Source organism: Lepisosteus oculatus, chromosome 14 (assembly GCF_040954835.1).
Source record: "Lepisosteus oculatus isolate fLepOcu1 chromosome 14, fLepOcu1.hap2, whole genome shotgun sequence".
NCBI lineage: Eukaryota > Metazoa > Chordata > Actinopteri > Semionotiformes > Lepisosteidae > Lepisosteus > Lepisosteus oculatus.
Window position 1 is genome coordinate 46,394,976 of NC_090709.1, and position 18,052 is coordinate 46,413,027.

At 51.2% G+C, this 18,052-nt stretch overlaps 1 protein-coding gene and 2 long non-coding RNA genes across 3 annotated transcripts in view; all 3 read right to left on the reverse strand.

Moving 5' to 3' along the window:
- LOC138243376 (uncharacterized) overlaps positions 1-300 on the reverse strand; it is a 13,713-nt gene extending 13,413 nt beyond the window's left edge. Inside the window, exon 1 of the mRNA XM_069198945.1 lies at positions 196-300. The gene's annotated coding sequence lies outside the window, so the exon portion shown is untranslated. The remainder of the gene's footprint in view (positions 1-195) is intronic.
- The window catches only part of LOC138242720 (uncharacterized), a 66,425-nt gene that overhangs the window by 25,664 nt on the left and 22,709 nt on the right, over positions 1-18,052 (reverse strand). The window lies entirely within an intron of this gene.
- Positions 4,780-8,218, reverse strand: LOC138242718 (uncharacterized). Its single transcript, XR_011191674.1, has 4 exons — positions 7,456-8,218; positions 6,515-6,583; positions 5,437-5,529; positions 4,780-4,919 (listed from the first exon to the last, which is right to left on the reverse strand). It is a non-coding gene; the product is annotated as an uncharacterized lncRNA (long non-coding RNA).

Genomic DNA, 18,052 nt, shown 5'->3' on the forward strand with positions numbered 1-18,052 from the left:
GAGAGAAGCCAGGGTATCGGCTTCAACCACAGGGCTGGGCAGCTTGTTCCCCACCCCCACCACTCTCTGAGTAGAGGTGCACCTCCTCTCAATATCTTTTTACAGCACGATCACACCCATAAGAGTTGAGTAACGGTAAAAAAAACAACGTATTTCTCCACTTATTTTGTTATTTCTCACTTTTGACTGACTTACCGATTTCACGGGGATTCTGAAGAGCGTTTCTGAAGTTGAAACTAACGATCTAAGTCGAAGTAACTTTATTGGAAGAAACACGTGTTTAGAAAGGACTATATAGCGCTTTCCTCCTCTTCTCTCTTCACTCCTCTGAGCTCATGGGGCTCCGGCGCCGCCCCCCCGCTAGAATCCGCCGCTCTGTGACGTCAGGCGGCTCATTGTGACGCCTCCGTGACGTCGCTCCCAGCCGGGTGTCCCTGTACGACCCCGGTAGTCGCCACCTCGGACAGGCAGGGGAAACGGGTCCAGCTGTTTCCGGCCCAAGGCTTACAAAAGCTGCACTTGAATTTAAAGACAAAATCACGTCGAGGGCGCATTCAGCACCCCCACGTCCAACACGGGTTTCCGTGGGGTTTGGTTCAGTGAAATTAGACCCCCCCCGCCGACCCCCAAATCAAAGAAAGACCAAACTCCACCCCCCTCTAGCGCCCAAGGGCGGAAATTTCGGGCCACGCCACGTCCAAAAAACACGGGTTCCCCCCCGTCCTGCGGGGAAAAGAAACGTCATTTTCTTTTCCGAGCGCTGCGTGGGACCTCACGACCCCCCCCCCCCAAAAAAAAAAAAAAACGGGCTTCGCAGACGAGGAAAACCAGGCACGTCGACCTCTCTACAACACCACCCGGCTGTTTCTGTTTCAAACCGTGGGAAAAAAATAAATACAATTTCGCCCCTCACCGACCGCCGCGCAAAAAAACACAACTTCACGCTACAGAAACGGCCTGTGTGAGGGGGGGACACGGGAAAAAAATAAAACCTGCGTGTTTTCGGCAGAGTAAGCTCAGCGGGGAAACTCCCTGAATCTCGGGGTTGCTTCTTGAACCCCGAAAACGATCTTTTTTCTCTCTCTCCCTCTCTCGTTTTCTTGGTGTCTGGGACGTTCACGAACTCCGCCGCGTCGGTGCGATTCCCAGCGGGACTTGAACATAACCCCCCCCCGTGGGGCCACAACGCCCCCGTGTGGCCGAGAGGACCACCACCCGCAGGGCTGAGCTTTTACTGCCGTGTCCCGCTTTCACTCTGGCGATGAAGGAGGGAATCAAGGAGGAGAATTAATATTGTGATCCACCAGTCCATCACAGGACACACACACACCCTGGACAGGACACCAGTCCTTCACAGGATACCAGTCCATCACAGCCAGTGTCTCATGGGTGTCCAGGCTGGGTACCATCTGTCCATCACAGGACACACAGACACACACACTCACACACCCTGGACAGGACACCAGTCCATCACAGGACACACACACATATTATATTTCGCGAGGTATAATACGGGGGGAAAAAGAACATTTATATTTATCAACCTACTAGTAATACTGGGTGGATGTCACGTTCCCCAAAGTTCAGTGCCTCTCTCTAATAAAGTAGAAATGCGACATTAAACTCCCTTCGAAACGGGAGAAATCACCAGGACACGATACACCTTGCTCCGGACGATGGGAGAAGACCTGTACCTTCACGAGTCCGGGTTGTGAAAACTTCTTCTGGCAGTTCAAAACGTTTCGAAGAGACTACATCGCTACCCTGTGTTCCATTTCTATCATGTATTATTATACAGTCATAAGTATCTGTACTGATCACAGAGTCCCCCTCTCACTGCCAGGACTGAAGCCCAGTGCAGCACGAATAATAATAATAATTAATAAGTCTGGACTCTCCCCTCAGAGCTCTTCCCAGTTCAGGGGGATCCCCTCCAGCCCCCCCAGTGTGCAGCCCCCACCTGGATGATGCTCCAGTCCGCTCAGCACACAGCAGCTCTCAGTGGGGAGGAGAGCAGAGGGATGGAGCCAGTTCAGAGACGGGGGTGATTAGGAGGCCATGATGGGTCAAGACCAGGGGGGGAATCAGGCCAGGACACTGGGGTAACACCCCTACTCTTCTCCAGAAACACCCCGGGATTGTTAATGACCACAGAGAGTCAGGACCTTGGTTTGACGTCTCATCTGAAGGACGGCGTCTGTTTACAGTCCAGTGTCCCCGTCACTATACTGGGGCATCAGGACCCACACAGACCGCAGGGTGAGAGCTGCTGGCCCCACTCACACCTCTCCCAGCAGCAACCTTAGTTTTTCCCAGGAGTCTCCCCTCCAGGTACTGACCAGGCCCCCACCTGCTGGGCTCCAGTGGGGAGGGGGCTGCCAGCTGGGAGCTGCAGGGTGAGATGGCTGCTGGGCAAACGATGGCTAAAGATCTTCCTAGGACACCCTGGACTTCGTGGTCGACTTCCTGCTCTTCAGACGGAGGTGGCTTGAAATCTGTCTCGTTTCAAAGAGTATTGGACACGATGCCCCCCCTGCTATATCCCCGCCAACTGGTGGCACGCCGACGACGAGGGCTCTCGGCCTCAATCCGTCAACCACAAACTCTCCGGGATGAAAGAGAAGGACAGACTCTGTTCGTTCGTTTCAGGGAGGGGGAGGGAAAAAAACAAAAGCTAAACAATTTTTTTTTAAAACCATTTTAATGATGCTTAACAAAAGAACAAAAATTACAATACAGATTAAGTCCAGTCTGGGGACCCTCAGCTTAGGTCCAGTCCAGTCTAGGACCCCTCAGCTTCGGTCCAGCACAGTCTGGGGCTCCTCAGCTCCGGTCCAGCACAGTCCAGTCCAGATCTTAGCAGGCACAGAACCAGGAAAGGAACCTGGAAAGAATATTGTTAATGCAGGTGTGAGGGACACAGACACAGACGTCACCATGACATCAAACAGCAAGAGGAGACTCCTCCTTGAATCACAGACACGACCGAGCGGCGCCCCTCTGTCTGCTCACCTGCACCTCCTCTTCTTCTTCTTGTCCTTCCCGGCATCCTGCTCCTCCTCTCCCTCGCTCTTCCTCTCCTGAGCTACGGTCTCCGCCACCTCCATCGGTTCGTCCTGATCATCTGTCTCCACCGACACGCAGCTCAGGGAGTTTAAAAAGACCCACCAGCGCTTCTGAAGCAGAGACAGGAGAGTCACGTTTAGAGTCGGACTGGACACTCCAGGACATGAACACTGCACTGAGAGAGAGAGGGGTTCATACAGACACATGACTGGACACTCCAGGACATGAACACTGCACTGAGAGAGAGAGGGGTTCATACACACACACACTGACTGGACACTCCAGTACATGAACACTGCACTGAGAGAGAGAGGGGTTCATACAGACACACTGACTGGACACTCCAGTACATGAACACTGCACTGAGAGAGAGAGAGGGGTTCATACCAACACCCTGACTGGACACTGACTGGACACTGGACAGGAGTAAAGAGAGGATCAGAGCATTACCCACCTTCTTTTTCTTCTGTCTCACAAGAGATGGTGATTGGACCTCCTCCAGCTGGAGTCCGAGGAGGGAGAGAGGGGGCAGGAGAGGGACAGCACAGGGAGAGAAAGAGAAAGACAGGTGAGTCAAGTGTCCCAAGAGCACCGAGACTCTGCTGAGATCACACTCGCAGTGAGTGAGCCTGGGTGTAGCCCACTAATACTGACCCACTGGACACCACAGGACAGAGAGGAGGAGGAGGAGAGAGACACACTGCCTGGACACCACAGGACAGAGAGGAGGAGGAGAGAGACACACTGAGGACAGAGAGGAGGAGGAGAGAGACACACTGAGGACAGAGAGGAGGAGGAGAGAGACACTGACAGACAGGGCTGAAAGAGAGAGAGATAGAGAGGCAGGGACAGGCAGACAGCAGGCTGAGAGAGACACTGACAGACAGGGCTGAAAGAGAGAGAGACACTGAGACCCAGGGACAGACAAGACGGCGAAACTCCACCACAGACAGGACAGGAGGCAGGGTGGGACCAGCACTGACCTCCTTCCTCTCTCCTGCCGGAGGAGCTGTCTCCACCTCCTCTTCCTCCTGCAAGTCAAGAGACAGGCTGAGAGAGAGACGGGCTGGTGGGACATCGGCGAACAGAGCTGAAGGCAGAGAGCCTTCGGGCCCAGCTGGGACAACGCAGGACAGACAGAGAAACAGACAGGGAGACACACGGAGAGACACAGGGAAAGAGACCCAGCTGTGACAACACAGGACAGACAGAGAGCAGGTAGACAAATGGAAAGACACAGGGAGAGAGACAGGGAGAGAGGGACAGACACAGAGAAAAAGAGAGACTCAGACAGAAGGACAGAAAGACAGAAAGAGAGAAGTACAGACGGACAAAAAGACAGAGAAAATTACAGATGGACTGATGTACATAAAGACAGAGAAAAGGAAAGAAAGACAGATGGAGAGAAGGACAGATGGACAGAGAAAAGAACAGAAAGTCAGAAGGACAGAAGAAAGGACAGAAGGACAGAGAAAAGGACAGACGGACAGACGGACTCTGCCCCACTTGCCTCGTCAGACATCTCAGCCTCTCTCCTTGCCCGCCAGGCGGGGCCTGGCGGGGCCGGGCGGGCGATGGGGGGCAGGACGGGCGGGGGCAGGGGCAGGGGCACCGCCCCAGGCAGCAGGGGGGGCTCGAGGGGCATGGCGGGGAGGAAGGGGGGGCGGCGGGGCGGGGCGGGCAGGGGCCGGAGGGGGGGGGGGCGGGGGCGGGGAGCGGATTGGGCTCTTGGGCGAGGAGGGGGGGGACACCGAGCGGGACAAGCTGGGCGACCCCGGGAGCTCCAGCTGCAGCTCAGCCGCCCTCTCCAGTTTCTGGACGAGCTCGGGGAAACAGGAAGACACCACGGGATTCTGTCCAGCGGTGAGAGGGGGAGACACAACGCAGGGGGGATGAGGAGCAGAGACTACGCCTGGACAGGTGAGTGTGTACAGTGTGTCCAGTGAGAGTGTGGACAGGTGAGTGTGTACAGTGTGTCCAGTGAGAGTCTGGACAGATGAGTGTGTCTCTACAGTGTGTCCAGTAAGAGTGTGGACAGGTGAGTGTGTACAGTGTATCCAGTGAGAGTGTGGACAGGTGAGTGTGTACAGTGTGTCCAGTGAGAGTGTGGACAGGTGAGTGTGTACAGTGCGTCCAATAAGAGTGTGAACAGGTGAGTGTGTACAGTGCGTCCAGTAAGAGTGTGGACAGGTGAGTGTGTACAGTGTGTCCAGTAAGAGTGTGGACAGGCGAGTCTCACAGTGTGTCCAGTAAGAGTCCGGACAGGTGAGTGTGTACAGTGTGTCCAGTAAGAGTCCGGACAGGCGAGTGTGTCCAGTGTGTCCAGTAAGAGTGTGGACAGGTGTGTCCAACAGTAAGAAGCTGTCTTACCCTGTAACCCAGCTCAGGGGAGTTAGGGGGTGCTCTGTCTCCTCCTCAGATCTCACCTTCAGGTCTGGTGAAGTGACAGACCACAAGGAGACGCTGGAAACGAGGACACAAGACAGAGGTCAGGTCCACAGAGCTCACTCAATCACTACAGCAAGCAGAGACCTCTCGGCCATCAGGACTGTGGGGGTCAGTGTGAGGAGCTGTAGGGTATCGGGAGTTTAGGGGTCAGAGGGGGGAGCTGTAGGGTATCGGGAATTTAGGGGTCAGTGTGGGGAGCTGTAGGGTATCGGGAGTTTAGGGGTCAGAGTGGAGAGCTGTAGGGTATCGGGAGTTTAGGGGTCAGAGTGGGGAGCTGTAGGGTATCGGGAGTTTAGGGGTCAGTGTGGGGAGCTGTAGGGTATCGGGAGTTTAGGGGTCAGTGTGGGGAGCTGTAGGGTATCGGGAGTTTAGGGGTCAGAGTGGAGAGCTGTAGGGTATCGGGAGTTTAGGGGTCAGTGTGGGGAGCTGTAGGGTATCGGGAGTTTAGGGGTCAGAGTGGGGAGCTGTAGGGTATCGGGAGTTTAGGGGTCAGTGTGGGGAGCTGTAGGGTATCGGGGGTTTAGGGGTCAGTGTGGGGAGCTGTAGGGTATCGGGAGTTTAGGGGTCAGTGTGGGGAGCTGTAGGGTATCGGGAGTTTAGCGGTCAGTGTGGGGAGCTGTAGGGTATCGGGAGTTTAGGGGTCAGAGTGGGGAGCTGTAGGGTATCGGGAGTTTAGGGGTCAGTGTGGGGAGCTGTAGGGTATCGGGAGTTTAGGGGTCAGTGTGGGGAGCTGTAGGGTATCGGGAGTTTAGCGGTCAGTGTGGGGAGCTGTAGGGTATCGGGAGTTTAGGGGTCAGAGTGGGGAGCTGTAGGGTATCGGGAGTTTAGGGGTCAGTGTGGGGAGCTGTAGGATATCGGGAGTTTAGGGGTCAGTGTGGGGAGCTGTAGGGTATCGGGAGTTTAGGGGTCAGTGGGGGGAGCTGTAGGGTAGATGTGGGGCACCGGGCCCACCACAGGGCGGCCGGTCCAGTCTCGTGGAAGGCGATCGGGTCAGACTTACGGAAAAGCACCGGGACTTGGGCCGGGACCTCTCCCACTGCCAGTCCGGGATCGGCCTGACCGGTGTGACCTGTGAAGACGCCAAACAGCCCATCTCCGAGACAGCTCTGACCAAATAGCCCAGCCCAGTCGTGTCGCGACTAGGGGCCTTGGGCAGTCTCTACAGTGTGTCCAGTGAGAGTGTGGACAGGTGAGTGTGTACAGTGTGTCCAGTAAGAGTCTGGACAGGTGAGTCTGACCAGTGTGTCCAGTGAGAGTCTGGACAGGTGAGTCTGACCAGTGTGTCCAGTAAGAGTCCCGACAGGTGAGTGTGTACAATGTGTCCAGTAAGAGTCTGGACATGTGAGTGTGTACAATGTGTCCAGTAAGAGTCTGGACAGGTGAGTGTGTACAGTGTGTCCAGCAAGAGTCCGGACAGGTGAGTGTGTACAGTGTGTCCAGTAAGAGTCTGGACAGGTGAGTCTGACCAGTGTGTCCAGTAAGAGTCCGGACAGGTGAGTGTGTACAATGTGTCCAGTAAGAGTCTGGACATGTGAGTGTGTACAATGTGTCCAGTAAGAGTCTGGACAGGTGAGTCTCTACAGTGTGTCCAGTAAGAGTCTGGACAGGTGAGTCTGTACAGTGTGTCCAGGAAGAGTCTGGGACGTCCAGAGGCAATCTGTACTCTCAGAAGGCCAAAATGGACCCGCGACCCTGTCTCTTGAGCCGAGGCGCGTCCTCAGTCAAGATCACCACTGGAAGTGTCTCTCCTCGTCTGGAGGTGTTACCGTGAGACCTGGTCTGTCAAGCACTTTGCGCTGCTATGTGTGTGAAAGGTGCTCAATCAGTGAAGTTTATTATTATTATTATTATAATACAGCGAGCGCTGCTGGGGGTGGAGAGGTCAGTTGGAGGAGGGCTGGACGCTGGACGCTGGACGGCGGGTGGGAGGGGTGGACTTACGACGCCTCGCTGGGCCCAGGTCCTGCTGCGACCGCGCACGGCCGTGCGGCATCTCTGTTGGTGCATCGTTCTTCCGAGACAAGCAGAGTCACAGAGGGGAGGGGAGGGGGCGGAGCCACACAGCTGGGCGGCTTGTTCCCCACCCCCACCCCCCTCTGTGTACAGTAGAGCCTCCTGTCCTGACTGGAGGAGCTCAACCAGCTGTGTCCTGAGAGACGCCAGGGTATCGGCTTCAACCACACGGGCTGGGCGGCTTGTTCCCCACCCCCACCCCCCTCTGTGTACAGTAGAGCCTCCTGTCCTGACTGGAGGAGCTCAACCAGCTGTGTCCTGAGAGAAGCCAGGGTATCGGCTTCACCCACAGGGCTAGGCGGCTCGTTCCACACCCCTGCCACCCTCTGTGTAGAGGTGCACCTCCTCTCAATATCTTTTTACAGCACGATCACACCAATAAGAGTGGAGTAACGGTAAAAAAAAAAAAACTTTTTCTCAACTTATTTTGTTATTTCTCACCAGCGGTGCTTTTGAGCGACTTACCGATTTCACGGGGATACTGAAGAGCGATTATGAAGCTGAAACTAACGATCGAAGTCGAAGTTACTTTTTTGGAAGAAACACGTGTTTAGAAAGGACTCTATAGTCCTTTCCTCCTCCTCTCTCTTCACTCCTCTGAGCTCATGGGGCTCCGGCGCCGCCCCCCGCTAGAATCCGCCGCTCTGTGACGTCAGGCGGCTCATTGTGACGCCCCCGTGACGTCGCTCCCAGCCGGGTGTCCATGTACGACCCCGGTAGTCTCCACCTCGGACAGGCAGGGGAAACGGGTCCAGGTGTTTCCGGCCCAAGGGTTACAAAAGCTGCACTTGAATTTAAAGACAAAATCACGTCGAGGGCGCATTCAGCACCCCCACGTCCAACACGGGTTTCCGTGGGGTGGGGATCAGTAAAATAGACACCCCCCCTACCCCCAAGTCAAAGAAAGACCGACCTCCACCCCCCTCTAGCAGCCAAGGGCGGAAATTTCGGGCCACGCCACGTCCAAAAAACACGAGTCCCCCCCAACGTCCTGCGGGGAAAAGAGACGCCATTTTCTTTTCCGAGCGCTGCGTGGGACCTCACGACCCCCCCAAAAAAATGGGTTTCGCAGACGAGGAAAACCAGGTACATCGACCTCTCTACAACACCACCCGGCTGTTTTTGTTTCAGACCGTGGGAAAAAAATAAATAAATACAATTTCGCCCTTCACCGACCGCCGCGCAAAAAAACACAACTTCATGCTACAGAAACGGCCTGTGTGTGTGAGGGGGGGGCATGGGAAAAAAATAAAACCTGCGTGTTTTCGGCAGAGTAAGCTCAACGGGGAAACTCCCTGAATCTCGGGGTTGCTTCTTGAAACCCGAAAATGACCTTTTTTCTCTCGTTTTCTTGGTGTCTGGGACGTTCACGAACCCCGCCGCGTCGGTGCGATTCCCAGCGGGACTTGAACATAACCCCCCCCCTGTGGGGACACAGTGCCCCCGTGTGGCCAAGAGGACCACCACCCGCAGGGCTGAGCTTTTACTGCCGTGTCCCGCTTTCACTCTGGCGATGAAGGAGGGAATCAAGGAGGAGAATTAATATTGTGATCCACCAGTCCATCACAGGACACACACACACCCTGGACAGGACAGCATTCCTTCACAGGATACCAGTCCATCACAGTACACACACACACCCTGGACAGGACAGCAGTCCATCACAGGACACACACACACACTCACACACCCTGGACAGGACAGCAGTCCATCACAGGACACACACACACTCACACACCCTGGACAGGACAGCAGTCCATCACAGGACACACACACTCACACACCCTGGACAGGACACCAGTCCATCATAGGACACACACACTCATACACCCTGGACAGGACACCAGTCCATCACAGGACACACACACTCACACACCCTGGACAGGACAGCAGTCCATCACAGGACACACACACACTCACACCCTGGACAGTACACCAGTCCATCACAGGATGTTCAGTGCCTCTCTCTAATAAAGTAGAAATGCGACATTAAACTCCGTTCGAAACGGGAGAAATCACCAGGACACGATACACTTTGCTCCGGACGATGGGAGAAGACCTGTACCTTCACGAGTCCGGGTTGTGAAAACTTCTTCTGGCAGTTCAAAATGTTTCGAAGAGACTACAGCGCTACCCTGTGTTCCATTTCTATCATGTATTATTATACAGTCATAAGTATCTGTACTGATCACAGAGTCCCCCTCTCACTGCCAGGACTGAAGCCCAGTGCAGCACGAATAATAATAATAATTATTAAGTCTGGACCCTCCCCTCAGAGCTCTTCCCAGGTCAGGGGGATCCCCTCCAGCCCCCCCAGTGTGCAGCCCCCACCTGGATGATGCTCCAGTCCGCTCAGCACACAGCAGCTCACAGTGGGGAGGAGAGCAGAGGGATGGAGCCAGTTCAGAGAGGGGGGTGATTAGGAGGCCATCATGGGACAAGACCAGGGGGGGAATCAGGCCAGGACACTGGTGTAACACCCCTACTCTTCTCCAGAGACACCCCGGGATTGTTAATGAGCACAGAGAGTCAGGACCTTGGTTTGACGTCTCATCCGAAGGACGGCGCCTGTTTACAGTCCAGTGTCCCCCGTCACTATACTGGGGCATCAGGACCTACACAGACCGCAGGGTGAGAGCGCCCCCTGCTGGCCCTACTAACACCTCTCCCAGCAGCAACCTTAGTTCTTATTGTCAAGAAGGAAAGAATATTAGGAACATGAAAAGGCTGAATGTCTTAAATGCATTTTTTTATACTGAAACAGAGGAGCACACACACGTCATTACAAACGCACACCCGCACAGAGACGTTCTCAAGTGCCTTGTTCATATTTATGGGCTCCAACAGGAGCAAAAAACACCAGCCTGACAACTCGAGCATTCAAACCAAGAACCCAACACGTACTCACGTTGGCAGCCTGTGCATCCAGAACGTATCATTTCTTGAAAGGGATTGCTGTCCGCATGCACATCTGAATCCCAAACAGAATCTCTAGTAAAATACGATCATTTGTGAAATAGGCAAATGACTGTCTCAGGGGCCCATTCCTCATTCTCAAGACACATGTATGCAGTACGTACACCATGCATTGAGCAATATGGACTGAAGACACCACAGGTAAGGTTAGAAGTCATTCTGAGGTGCCACATATGAGGGATACAGCTAGGCATCTGAAATGCAGGGTTTGAGAGCCCTTTCAGGAGCACTGCATCCTATGACACAGACCCGTGCATGTTAAACAAATGATCATTTCTTTCAGCATTAGGGACTAAATATACTAAACGTATGATGCTTAAATATTATTTTCACATATATTAATGTAATAAATGATTGCCTATGCTTTATGCACTATTTCACTGCTTCACTGCTCTATGCCGTCTGGAAATAAATCCTCAGACTGCTTACTGCCCTGGGCATGTACCAATAAATTACAGGAGCACATCTATATATCACTGCGTTGAAGCAGGAGACACACAGTCACTGCAAACACATCCTAAATACAGTGTTCCAGCACCTCTGACCTCATCCAGAACGTATCATTTCTTGAAAGGGATTGCTGTCCGAATGCACATCTGAATCCCAAACAGAATCTCTAGTAAAATACGATCATTTGTGAAACAGGCAAATGACTGTCTCAGGGGCCCATTCCTCATTCTCAAGACACATGTATGTAGTACGTACACCATGCATTGAGCAATAGGGACTGAAGACACCACAGGTAAGGTTAAAAGTCATTCTGAGGTGCCACATGTGAGGGATACAGCTAGGCATCTGAAATGCAGGGTTTGAGAGCCCCTCCAGGAGCACTGCATCCTTTGAGACAGACCCGTGCATATTAAACCAATGATTATTTCTTTCAGCATTAGGGACTAAATATACTAAACGTATGATGCTAAAATGTTATTTTCACATATATTAATGTAATAAATGATTGCTTATGCTTAATAAACAAATCTAATTAAAATAAAAGCTTAAGTTTTGTATTTATCTTGTACCATAGAACATGATTTTCTTTGTATTTCAAGCCCACAAAGTGTCCAAATGACACACTACATGATATATGGAAGATTATCACATGCATATCGGTATTATCTTTCTTATGAAAATGCATTCCTTTCATTACCTTTTACTTTTTAAAATGAACTCAAATTGTGTATAATGTAATAATTTAAGTAGAGGACGCCTTCACTGTCCTGACTCTCCGCTGTGTCTCTGATCATGTCTCTGTCTGTGGCTCTTCTCTCTGTGTATCTGATCTCCTCCATGAGGACTCCTTCACTGTCCTGACTCTCCACTGTGTCTCTGATCCTATTTCTGTCTGTGGCTCTTCTCTCTGTGTATCTGATCTCCTCCATGAGGACGCCTTCACTGTCCTGACTCTCCCCTGTGTCTCTGATCCTGTCTCTGTCTGTGGTTCTTCTCTCAGTGTATCTGATCTCCTCCATGAGGACTCCTTCACTGTCCTGACTCTCCGCTGTGTCTCTGATCCTGTCTCTGTCTGTGGCTCTTCTCTCAGTGTATCTGATCTCCTCCATGAGGACTCCTTCACTGTCCTGACTCTCCGCTGTGTCTCTGATCCTGTCTCTGTCTGTGGCTCTTCTCTCAGTGTATCTGATCTCCTCCATGAGGACGCCTTCACTGTCCTGACTCTCCCCTGTGTCTCTGATCCTGTCTCTGTCTGTGGCTCTTCTCTCAGTGTATCTGATCTCCTCCATGAGGACGCCTTCACTGTCCTGACTCTCCGCTGTGTCTCTGATCCTGTCTCTGTCTGACTGTGGCTCTTCTCTCAGTGTATCTGATCTCCTCCATGAGGACTCCTTCACTGTCCTGACTCTCTCCTGTGTCTCTGATCCTGTCTCTGTCTGTCTGTGGCTCTTCTGTGAGTTTGACCTTGAGAGATCTGTAATGCTGAGTTCTCACTGGAGCAGTCCGATATGATGGTCAATAAAAGGTCCAGGAAAGTCAAAGCTGGTCGCTCCCAGAACAGGACAACGCAAGCTCAAGTATCAATTCATGAAGTTTGTGGGTTTTAATGGATCCGGCCTGAGCAAGCCTGGTTCAGTTAGCAAACGGGCGGCCCACGATCGGCTTTCAACTCATTTCACAACTGCGGTCTCTCATCCTGTGTTTTGGGTTGTTTCAGAACGCCTGGAGAAAACGGACTCCGACTACTGTCTGGCGCAAACCCCACTCCCAGCTGGTAACGGTAAGATCCGAAGACCTTTTAGAACAGGACTTGTAAATATTCCCCTTCCATCGTCGTCAGAAGTATGAAGTGGCTCTGCGGGTTTTTTTTAAAAACCCAGCGACACCGACTTTGTCTTCACCCGCAGCGGAGCAGGTCAAGGTTTATCCCTGCGCTGGAAGGACAGGAAAAGAGACGCGGCGTTTCGGCCGCGGAGCCTCCTTCGGGCGCATGAAGCCGGAAAAGACCACAGTCGAAATGTCGCGTCTCTTTCCCCTCTCTCTCGGCCGCGTGGAACGATCCCGTACCTGCTGCCTCTGCGGCCTGCGGGTGGCCAACACGGCCCCCTCCCTGACCGTTATCCCTACCTGCCGCGCGTCTTCAGCGACGCTTCCCTGACCGTTATCTCTCTTTCAGGAACCGCGGCACCGCAGGAATGCCATTACTCCGTGATCCAGGATCCCGGGCCCGCGGGCGGAAGTAGGTTTTGCCTTCTCGCGTGTAAGGGCTCGCAGGGCTCAAACAGCAGCGGCGGGGGGCGGCGAGACGCCTGTGGTGCGCGGGCTTGCTAGGTCAGTGCGAGGTGAAGTCGGGGCAGAGCCCCTGGACCACAGCCCCACCACCGGGAGCTCTGCTAAGTGGTGGGTTGGGCAATCATTACTGGATACGAGTGTCAAGTGTCAACACGAGTGTGAGCAGCGTCGATTCGAGTGTGAACGGTGTCGACACGAGTCCTGTTGGTCAGTACAGTGTCAATGCGAGTGTGAACAGTGAGTCCGGTTCCGTACAGTGTTAACTCATTGAATTCCTTCTTGCTCTGCACAGTGTTAACGGGTGAGAACACGTGTTTTATTCTTTGCAGAATTAACACAGACAGATACTGCTGTTGAATACTCCACAGTCAACAAACCCTGAGCCGCACAAAGTGAGGATCTTTTACTTCTATCTATTAAACTAGCAGAAATAAAACATCATGATAACTTCTTGCTGCTCTGTCCAGTTTTAACACAAGTGTGAACATTTGTAATAATAGTGAGTCCTGCTGTTGTGTACAGCGTGAATACAAGCGTGAACAGTGAATCCTGTCGTCTGTACAGTGTCAATACGTGTGTGAACAGTGAGTCCTGTTGTTCAGTACAGTGTCAATACGCGTGTGAACAGTGAGTCCTGTTGTCTGTACAGTGTCAATACAAATGTGTGAACAGTGAGCACTGTTGTTTAGTATGGTGTTAATGTAAGTCTTATCCTGTAAAGTATAAGTAAACATAAGTATTGACCTGTATCCTGTTCTCTACAGACATCACACTACCCAACAGGGATGTGGAGTACGCCACCGTCAACAAACCGAGAGCAGCACAAAGTGAGGACTTTTTAAACTCTTTACCACAGTATAGAACCCACAGGAGTAATGAGAAGGACACTAAAAACAACAACACTGATAGTGAACAAGAGATTTTGAACAATACACATTCTAGTCAGATTTAAATACCCACAGACCTGACCGTTGGAAGTTGTAAAAAAATGCAAATTATTTTTTTTCTGCGTGCAGGTTTTCTAAGAACTGAAGAAAGGTTAAAAACGAGAAAACGCCATTCGGTTTTTCAAGCCTGTCTGGTAGTTAGTGATTAATTGGACCCATGATTTAATCCACCTGTATCTGGAGAGAAGCCAGGGTATCGGCATCAACAACAAGGCTGGGCAGCTTGTTCCCCACCCGCCTCTGTGTAAAGACGCGTCACCCATTCTTGGTTTTATTTTCACCTTTCACTATACGTGAAGAATTCCAAAAGGTGCACAAATGCTCCGGAGCTATTCTGTGGTTCGGCGATGTCTCTGGAGCCTTTTGTCACAGTGTGCGACTTCCCTGTGTGTCTCCCCGAACACAGGGTCTGACTGAAGGGGCACTGACCTGCAGGAATGGGAGGAGACCGAGCTGGGACGGTTCTGCCACGTCAGCGAAACTCTGGATCCCGACTTCATCTGCCAAAGAAACAGCAGCGTCAATTAACTCAGCCAGCGAGTTCAACTGTTGCCTCCCTTCTCTCCATCTCTGTGTGTCCCATCTCTTCATAACCCGTCTCCTATCAATCCTACTGTGTTTCATTTACTCTTCCTCACTCTGTCTCCTGTCCGGTTGATTGCACTTAAAACTGAGGTATTTCCTGTGATCTCCTCTCTCTCGCTGTGTCTCCTGTCCTGTGTGTTTGTTACTGAGGGATTTTCTGTGATCTCCTCTCTCTCGCTGTGTCTCCTGTCCTGTGTGTTAGTATGTTTGTTACTGAGGTATTTCCTGTGATCTCCTCTCTCTCACTGTGTCTCCTGTTCTTCAGTGTTTTAATCCTCTTAAATAATTTAGCTCATTCCTCTCTCACTCACTGCGACTCCTATCCATTCTGTGTTCAGTTCCTCTGACTTGCCTCTTGCATCAGCGCTAGCAATATCATGCATCTATTTAATTTAAAATTATTGATCTGTCACCTTGATAGTTCGATCTCGGCTACAGTTAGCATAGATGGCACAATTAAAAGGACGATGAGCTCAACATCTGTGCGCGTCTAATTAACTGAACCGTACAGAACGTCCTGCCTCGGCTAGTCTCTCGCTGACGGGGTCGCCCATCGGCTAGGCCACGTCTCCAGGAAATTCTGCGGACTGGACACTGCGGGAGGGTGGGGCTGTGTTTCCACACGAACGCCGGAAATCACTCAGGATCTCCAGAGAGACTCCTGTAGCCTTACAGCATCACAGTCACAGGCCTCAGCATTGCAACTGTATAATATCAAACGCCCAGACACCCTGAGGTGAGGCCGACCAGTCTGAAGTATTACCTGTAAACACCAGGCACACTGGAACCTGACTTCATCGTCCACTTAGCGCAGAGGTGGGGCGGACAGTCAGTTTTCTGGGGAGAAAAAAAACAACACCAGGAATTTAGCATACTGAAAGGATCATGGAGTGATGATCTGGCTGAACCCGCTTGGCTGAGGGCTCCTGGCCAGAGGACGAGGAGGCTGGGACCCCCCCTGCACAGCGAGGAGGAGTGACCAGGGGGGGCAGCTACACAGGTGGAGACGGGGTGGGAGAGGGACGCGAGGGAGAGAGGGGGATCACGTGCAGTATTGACAGTGTTTCAGGAGAGGAGTCAGGAGTGATTGCTAAAATATCGACAGCCGAGTCTGACCGAACTAGGGTGTGGCCATCCCTCTTGAACTTTCATCACAAACTCCTGTCTTCCTGCGGTGTCTCTGAGGAAGCTACCATTTTTCATTGGCTAATAAGAGGTGGAAGAGGTGTTAGTGGGACAGCAGGGGGGCGCTCACCCTGCGGTCTGATACCCCAGTATAATGACGGGGGACACTGGACTGTAAACAGGCGCCGTCCTTCGGATGAGACGTAAAACCGAGGTCCTGACTCTCTGTGGTCATTAACAATCCCGGGGTGTTTCTCGAAAAGAGTAGGGGTGTAACCCAGGCGTCCTGGCCAAATTTCCCATTGGCCCTTACCAATCATGGCCTCCTAATAACCCCCCTCTCTGAACTGGCTTCATCCCTCTGCTCTCCTCCCCACTGAGAGCTGCTGTGTGGGGAGCGTTCTGGTGCACTATGGCTGCCGTCACATCAACCAGGTGGGGGCTGTACATTGGTGGTGGTAGTGGGATTCGTCATACCGAAGGTCGCGCTTCGGGCCGCGGCGATGTTGACGGACTGTCTTGTAGCTGATAAAGGTTTAAATTTCGACTTAAGGAGTTGGCCATCGTTATATTTCGCGAGGTATAATAGGGGGGGAAAAAGAACATTTATATTTATCAACCTACTAGTAATACTGGGTGGATGTCACGTTCCCCAAAGTTCAGTGCCTCTCTCTAATAAAGTGCAGAGCTTTGAGTGGAGTGTCCAGAAAAGTGCTATATAAGTGTAAGCAATTATTAATAAGGCCCCTCAGTAGTTGAGATCTCTGTTATACCCATCTAGAAACATGCAATCAGCATGTTATTGATGAAGCAATAGTCACAACATTATTCCACACCTCTAACCCTGCATTAAGGGGCGTGCTTCAGGCTCGGGCCAGGGTGAGAGGCGGGTTATGATGACAGTCATGCTTTCTACACCTTATACTGAGCTCAGAAATGGACCAAGCGCACATCTCACGAGCAGATCCCTCCGCGTATAAGAAAGGCAACTTGTCTCGGCAAAAATACCACGGATTCACATCCGAAATATGACATAAAGGCAAAATCCCCACACTTGGAATGCAAACGTACCCTAAAAAGGAAACACGGTTTTAAAACCAACTTGATTTTCCCCTGGAGAAACCTTTTTATGGACACACATCGCATCTATTACACATGTATGACTAAATATAAAGATAAAACTTAATATAAGAAGTCATGACATATCACACATGACAAAGTCTGGTCCAGAATAAACAGTTTACACTGACCCACCTTTATTTACCCTGGTCACTCACTTCTATTAACTGTTTTAATAAGGGTAACAAATGAATATTTGTTTCAATTTGGGATCTACATCTGGGAGCCCTGAAATGTTGGCCAGAGGGGAGAAGCTGATATTCAGACGTGAGAATATATTAAAAACAAGGATCTGGTGTTGTTTTTCACCTGTCTAATCAAAGCTTGTTCAAAAATTATCTGATCATAGGACACCCGAGTTTATAATCATACTCATTCCACTTTTTAACCCCGTATATATGCACAATATGAAACGTATATACACTAAATCTCACGTGTGACTCCCATAATATACATTTCTTTCGGAAAATTAGGAACACTTATTACAATTATCAACCCCCCATGACGAGGCAATATTTCATACCTTTGTTTCTTTGTGGGTTCAAAGTTCTGTCCTGTCGTTTCACACGTAATGTTTAGGTAGTTATCTCAATTTTCCTTTGCAATTATCTCCAAGATCATCATCTTTTTGTAAAACGCTATGCCCAACTGATATTTAAAGAAAGTCCTGTACCAAAACGTCTTCAGTCGCTACACGGTTACTCATAAAATCCATTCATCGCCTTTAAAAAAAAGTTTCGTTTTTTATTGTGTTTCACTGACATTTCTGTCACAATTCTGAGGGACCCCAAATAAAATTCACTTGCCGGTATAAAGACGCCGGCGAGGTTAAGACAGGTATCGAGCCACCTGCGTATCTAACGGACGTTTAAAATAAAATGGCGTGTAATGTTGCGAAGGGCTACTGTTTTTTATAGTTTGTCAATTGTAAGGGACGTGGGCCGCGACAGAAATACTGGTCGGGGTGGGAAAAGGTTTATTGATGGTTTATTGTACCGCAACGGTCACAATTGACTCACCAGCAAAGATGG